The following is a 6,866-nucleotide window of genomic DNA, read 5'->3' as shown; positions in this document are numbered from 1 at the left end:
ATCTGACACAAAGAAAAATGCTGTTGAGAGCTCCAGGGACTGCTTGGAGGATTACAGGCCCGGAGGACGTCCGGGCTGCAACAAGAGGGGTGTATGGAAGTGTGGGAGGCACAGCAGAAGGGGAGCAGGAGAGGCAGAAAGGCATGCACAGGCTTGGTGGGCTTCTGCAGGAGCTGGGTGGTGAGCCAAGGTGGGAGCCAAAGCTGTTCGGCAAAGAGAGCAACAGGCAGGCCAGCACCAGCTGAACCACATCCTCCAGAAACAAGAATCTGGCCTTTAGTCTTTTCTGACACTGCACCCAACATCTTACACTTGTCCTCTCTGGCTCTCTGTACTTTCATGCCTTCGCTGCTTGCCTCCATCCCCTTTCTACCCTCCTCTCTTGTACCCACCTTCCCATTATCAGAAGCCTGCATCCCCCGAGGAGCAGAGGGAATTGTCGGGCTAAAAGTTTGCTGGAGCTTCTTGCAAGGTCCATGGCTTCCTTTTGGGTAGTCCAGGTCCTTGACTGGGCCAGCAGTGCTATCTGGTCCAGGTGATTGGACCTAAACAGCAGATTCCTTCATGTGCTTCTCCAAACACAGGGATGCATGTGTGCATGTTTGCGTGTATGTGTGTGCATGTGTGTGCATATGTACATGCACGTGTGTGCATGTGTACCTGAGTGTGTGTACATGCATGTGTGCATGCATGTGTGTGCATATGTACGTGCACGTGTGTGCATTTGTGCATGCATGTGTGTGTGTGTATGTGTATGTGTACAGCAGGCCTGATCTTAGACAAAGGCTCGTGAAATTAGATTCATTTATTACTGGACATGGAGGACTGACTGGGTGCCAGAGTCACAAGGACATACACCTGTGGATAACCTGCCCTTTTTGTGTGCAGGGAAACGATCCAGGAGTTTTGTGTGGGTCCTCGCAGGGCATGCTGCCAGCATGATGACTACTAGCAACAGACATAGGAAGGGCAGCATGGCTCCCATACTCCATTCTCCAGGGGTCCTTTCTCCCGCATCCATCCCTGCTTTAGGACTGTCCAGCGAGGAGGGAGCAGGAGGGAGCAGGAGGAAGCGGGGGATGTGAAAACTGAAGGGGGCTTGAACACACCTCTCCTTTCCCTTTCTCCACCCTTAACCATCATTAACAGAAAAATATTTTTAAAAGATCCCTTGATGGCATCCCCAAATGTGAAGTGTGACATTTTCTTAGCTGATGGCCTCCTTTGTGAAGGGATTTTGTGTCCTCCCAGCATGCCTGCTGGATCCCAGTTTGCTGTGGTTGCTAAGGTAAATACTCTTCCATTAAGCGCCACAGCCCAAGAGTGGCCTAAAGCTCAAATAAATGACCAAGGAGCAAGTTAAACATTTCCCTGGGGTGATTTTAACCTATGCAATGGCTTTTTGGGAAAATTGCCTATTTCCACCCCCCATGCTTTGGCCAGGGGGTGTCTCTTATTCTCTTATTTCTTTTCAGCCAAGTACATCTTTTTCATTTATGCCTGTATTGGATGAAGGGCAGAAGTGGGATTAATAAACCACAGAGAACTTCTCCCCAGAAAACTGGAGCAGAATGCATGCATTATCTTAACTTTGGGGCAATCTGGGGTGTGTAGCTGATTCTAACAGAGACCTCCCCACCCCCAACTTCCCTTTCCTGTGAAAAACACCACGACCCAATAGCTACCGGAGCACAGAGTCCTTCCGGAAGGTTCCTTTATTAGGGATAAGAGTCTAGGATCCTGGTGGCAGCTTGTGACTTGTGTGGCTCGGCGACACGGCTTTGCTTATCTCCCTCAGCCTCAGGAAGAAGGTGTCCAGAGACGATTTAGCACGTGTGATGGCTGTCCTGATGCCACTTCATGAGGAGATGGCTGGACAGCCTCGCTCATCCCTTCACCTTTGTCCAAGGAGTCAGAGTAGCCTCTGGCCACCTGAAGGAAGCCACTAGTGGGAGATGGTCTTTAGGCATCTACTGAGCTCCTAAGGACGAGCAGGTCCCACACAGAAGTCCACATTTGTGTTACCTCTGACGATGTGCTGTGTTCTGTATGTGCGTTTGTGTGTGTTATGTGTGCGCAACTGTTACATGTTTTGAGTGACCTGTGAACGCCTTTTTCCTGAGGCCAAGGGGGATAAGCGAAACCATGCCACTGAGCCACACGGGTCACGAGATACTATGTGTGTGGGTGTGGGGGGCCAGAGGCTGACATCAGGTGCTTTCTTCTCTTACTTTATACCCTGTGTTTTGAGACAGGGTCTCCCACTAAACCCAGTACTCATGGCTTGGCTAGGCTGGTTGGCCAGAAACCCCAGGGTCTGCAAGCCTACTTGTTCCCTAAACTCCAGCTTGGATTACTGGCATGTGCTTCTGTACCTGGCTTCTAGTGACTACTAGGGATTCAGACTCAAACCCTCTCCCTAATCCGGGCTCAGTAATCTGTCTTCAGCTAGGAAACATGTATACCTATAGGATATATGTATGCCTGTTTCTCCCTACGCTGTCCATCCCAGCTTCATCCTGGGGACATACTAGGGATGCTTGCAGAAGCCTGGATGGAAATGGAGATTAACACTGCAGCTCTTCAAGGGGAGGGTGTTCAGCTCTAGGCTTGAGTAGACTTCCAGGCGTTGTGGCCAAGTAGCTCTCCTGCTGGAGGGAGCTTTCTGAAGACGTTCGCTGATGTTCATTGCACATCTAAGGCCACTGCCTCCTGCCTCACCCTCAGAGACTGGCCCCAGCTCCCCATTGACCTGGGTAGCTGCCATCCATCCTTTGGGCTCCTGCTCAAGTGTGTGTTCTTTGCCTGGCCTTCCTCCATCCCCTGACGCTTAGCCCCAGGCCTGCAGTAGATCGCCGAGAAGAAATATGGCTGCCTCTGCACCTGCAGCGATGCCTGGCTTCCTTTATGTCTTTTCTTTTTCACACTTCACGTGATCAGTCAGAGGACAATAGAGTAGATTAAAATCATCTCGGTGCCACACACTTCTAACAGGGGGTTAGGGGTGGGGGTAGGGAATGAGCCTTTCAGAACCTCTTGTTTAGCAAGCCCTAAGAGGAAAGAACCTTCTCTGTCTTTCCCTTCCTGGGGTGGGAAAACAGAGCTCCTGCTAAGCATACAAAGGGCCTGGAACTTGGATAACTTGCATGTGACCGGAACGCCTGGGAGGCCATCCAGCGCCTGGAGACGGATGAAGAGCCGTGATGCCCAACACTGAGGTCTGTACTCCTTGTTCAAGAAACCTGGTCGCCAAGCCACCACTGGCCCGGGCACCATCCTTTGGAGAAAGGCTTGGCTAGAGACATTAGGGGACGTTCCCACCCCTACCACCTCTCCTCCCGGGGAAAAAACCCGACTTTATGGTCTTTTCAGCCAATTTGGGAGGTGAAGGCCAGGAGGTTACTGGGACAGGAGTAGAGGTGGGGCCGGCGGAGGAGAATTCCTGGTTTTGGTTCCTGACGCTTGGTCAGTCTGGTTTTGTACTTGTGTCTTTTAAGCTTTTCCACATGTGCCCCAAGGGCCCATCAGTGAGCATGTTTTATAAACTGGAAAAATGAATAAAAATCAGACCCAGAAGGGAAACACCAGAAGGAGCATGGAGGGAGAGTGTGAGTTTCTCTCTACCTCCCAGCTAGGCCTGACCTGCGTTTGAGGGCTCCCGGGGTAAGGCTGTGCTGGCTTTACGGGGCCAAATGTGGAATTTCTGCTCGGAGAAAGCCTGATCAGGTTTGGTATTTGGGCTGCCCTGTTCAACATTAATTAACTCCAGGAAGGTAAAAGTAATTCTTTTTATTTGGCTATCTGGCTCCACAAACCCCTCTGGCTTCCTGTCCCCAAGGTGCTGGATTGATGAGCCCGCAAATGTGTAAAGTCCTGCACAGGAAGCCCCCACCCCATGGCCATTCAGAAACTCTTGACTCCTGCTGTCCCCAAAGGCAAGAAACGTGGATGCCTAGACCCCAACTCTGTTTACACCTCCAGAAATGGAAGCTGCAGAAACCCTCCATTTTCTTCCCTAAGGCTCTTGGGTTGAGCAAGAGGTCTGGAGTGGGGGCTGGGGCTATGTGGAAAGGAAATTTTCCAAACCGTTTGGAAAACCATCGGCAGTCAGAGAAGCAAATAGGAAAGAGGCCAATCTGGGGCATCTAGGGGAGTTCTGAAAGATCCCCACAGGGCCTGTTGACCCCATCACAGGTCCTTGGTCCCATGACCCCAGCTTGGACTTCCAAACCTTCCTTCAGGAGCTTTGGCACTAAAAATGTCTTTGGGAGAGCTGAGACACAAACTTATTAATGCTTTTGTATTAACACATTCTTCTATACCAACCTGTGTTCTTAAAAAGACACCCCTCAGAGGAAATTGGAGAATTGGCACAGGTGAAATAAATGTTTGACAATCATGATTTTTACCTGTTAGCTCTGTATGGAAATTTTGCTTTCCTTTAGTTCTTTTATTAATAAAATCAAACTTCTAGTGGGAGTGACAGGATTGGATAGGCAGAACTTCAGCTTGGTAGTACAAGGTTCCTTTGTGATACAAAGCCCAACAACCTGTTCTTATTTTTGTTTTCAACTCTTAGGGTATTACAGCTAATAAATGGAGGTAAGAAGATATATAAGTCCCCACTGAAGGACACTGGCTCTTATTTCTGAATCCCAGCCACCGAGGGAACACAAATTTATTATTATTAGTGTGTGCTATACACAAGGATAAGAGGTTCATTATGGCACCTCACAGGTGTACGCCATTACTCTGCTTATACTCACCCCTCCTATTTGCCCCCCTTTATCCTGTTGTCCCAGTCTCCCCACTGGTCCTCTTTCCGAGATGACAGAAAGTATAATCTGATACCGTGCTGAAAGCAAACCAACAAACGGGAGCCTTGCTGTCCATTTGCTTTACTGTGGACTGGACCTTTTGGTCCAAGACCTTAAGTTCCATGTGGTCTTCTGTACTGCTGCCCCAGTCTCCAGAACAGTAGGAGGGCTTGGATTCTCTAGTGTGGTGACCGGCAGAAAGCCTTCCAAAGGTGGCCATGCCCCCATCTCCAAAATCCTTGACATGTTACCTTGTGAGGCCTCAGGGACTTTATAGATACAACTTATAACAAGGACTGCCCAACGGAGTGTTCTAAGCCATCTAGGTCGGCGTCTCTTATCCCAGAAGACTTTCAAAGTGGAGAACTTTGGTTGGCTGGAGTTAGAGATGAGACGAAAGAGGTGGCGAGAGTTTTACAATATTGGAACATAAGGGAGAATATGAGTGACTTGAGACCAAAGCTTGATGATTGGTGAGGAGAGACCCCAGAGGTCCAAAGCTTGCCTGAGCGGGAAGCGAATGTCTCCGTAGAGTCTTCAATGAGTGTCGCCTTGCAGACACCCTGATTTGGACTGTGTGAGACTTCTCTTAAGGACTGTATCGGGCGTGACCCTGACCTCCAGAAGGTGTGCGAATGTTTTCAGTTGTTTAAGCTGCTAGGTTTGTGGTAACTTGTTACAGCGGCAGTAGAAAAACAATACCAATTCTAACAAATCTCTATGTGGAAGTTCCGAGGCTTTCTCTACCCCAGGGTTCATCTGTGCATCCTTTAAGGGTGCAGGGACATCCTGTTAAAGGCTGCCTGGAAGAAAGAACTTTAAATGTGCATTTTGTAGCATTTGCAGCTAGCCCGAGAAGGGGGCCCTTGCCTACTGTGAGGCTGCAGGGACGGTGACTTTGGGCTTTAATCACGTGAGCTGCTGTCACTTCTCATCTTTCTTAGTGACCATGCCGGTGGCCCTGGGGGACCATGGTGATGAAGTTTGGGATCCGAAATCAAGGGCCATGGCCAGAGGTTTCATTTTAAAGGAGACAAGTGCTTCTGCTCTTGGCCAGATCCTATCTTCTCGGGGTTTGATATCTGGCTGCGTTCCAGATGTTCATGGAGAAACAGATGTGCGGGACCACTTTCAACTCTCGGAGTGACTCAGTGTGGACTACAGCTCCCGTGCTTTTGACAGTGGTGTGAGGGAGTGTGTAGTCACCCGCATTTGCCAATCAAGTGAACGAAGACTCTGGAGGGAGTAAGGAGCCTGCTCCAGATAGCAAGGTCTGAAAACTCCGGAGTCAGTACTTCCGGGGCATTGTCTCCACTGGGTGTTTGGGGAGAGGGAGAGGCTGGGCTGGACAGGTAGGTCCCCTGCCTTCAGGGCACTGGGAGAAGAGAGAACACCCTTGAATGGTGCAGCCAGCATACTCCGGTCAGGGTTGTCTATGTGGCTGCGCTCATTTACACCCCGTTTGTCTGCTCATCCGCCCCTGCTTCTCGGTTCTTTAAAACCCCGGCTGTAAACGCCTTTCCCAGGCTTTCTCGATCCCATCTTAATTCCTTCATATTCTCATCACATTCATGTTCACAAAAGATGGATTCCGGCACACGACGTGTACTGCTTTGTCGTCCTGTTAAAGCCAGCAGCCCTCTTGGCCCACAGGTGCTGGCTACGCCATGTGCCGTGCATCCCGTGGTCTGCTGTCCCTGGCCTGGTGGCATTCACACAGGGCTTCATAAATACACACATGCTGACGGAACGAAGAGGTGCTGTTGATGTCCCGTGTTTCCCTGCCTTCCTTTTCTATGATTTCATGTCAGTTTAAAAACAATAATTGTCTGATGTGTGGGCAAAGAGAGAAATGTGAGCCTCCATGGTTCCAGCTAGGTGAAGAGTGGTTTGCCCAACTCTGCCTGAACCACCCACACTGAGAGGATTTAAAGAGACAGCATGCTAACAGCTGGGTGACTCAATGGGGCTGATTAGGGCTCCTCCATGTTTCCATACCGTGTCTTAGCCCAGGCAACAGATGAGTTTTTCTTTTTTTTTTTTTTTTTT

The sequence above is a fragment of the Microtus ochrogaster genome, unplaced genomic scaffold (assembly GCF_000317375.1).
Source record: "Microtus ochrogaster isolate Prairie Vole_2 unplaced genomic scaffold, MicOch1.0 UNK22, whole genome shotgun sequence".
Classification (NCBI taxonomy): Eukaryota; Metazoa; Chordata; class Mammalia; order Rodentia; family Cricetidae; genus Microtus; species Microtus ochrogaster.
This window is presented reverse-complemented; position numbering follows the sequence as displayed.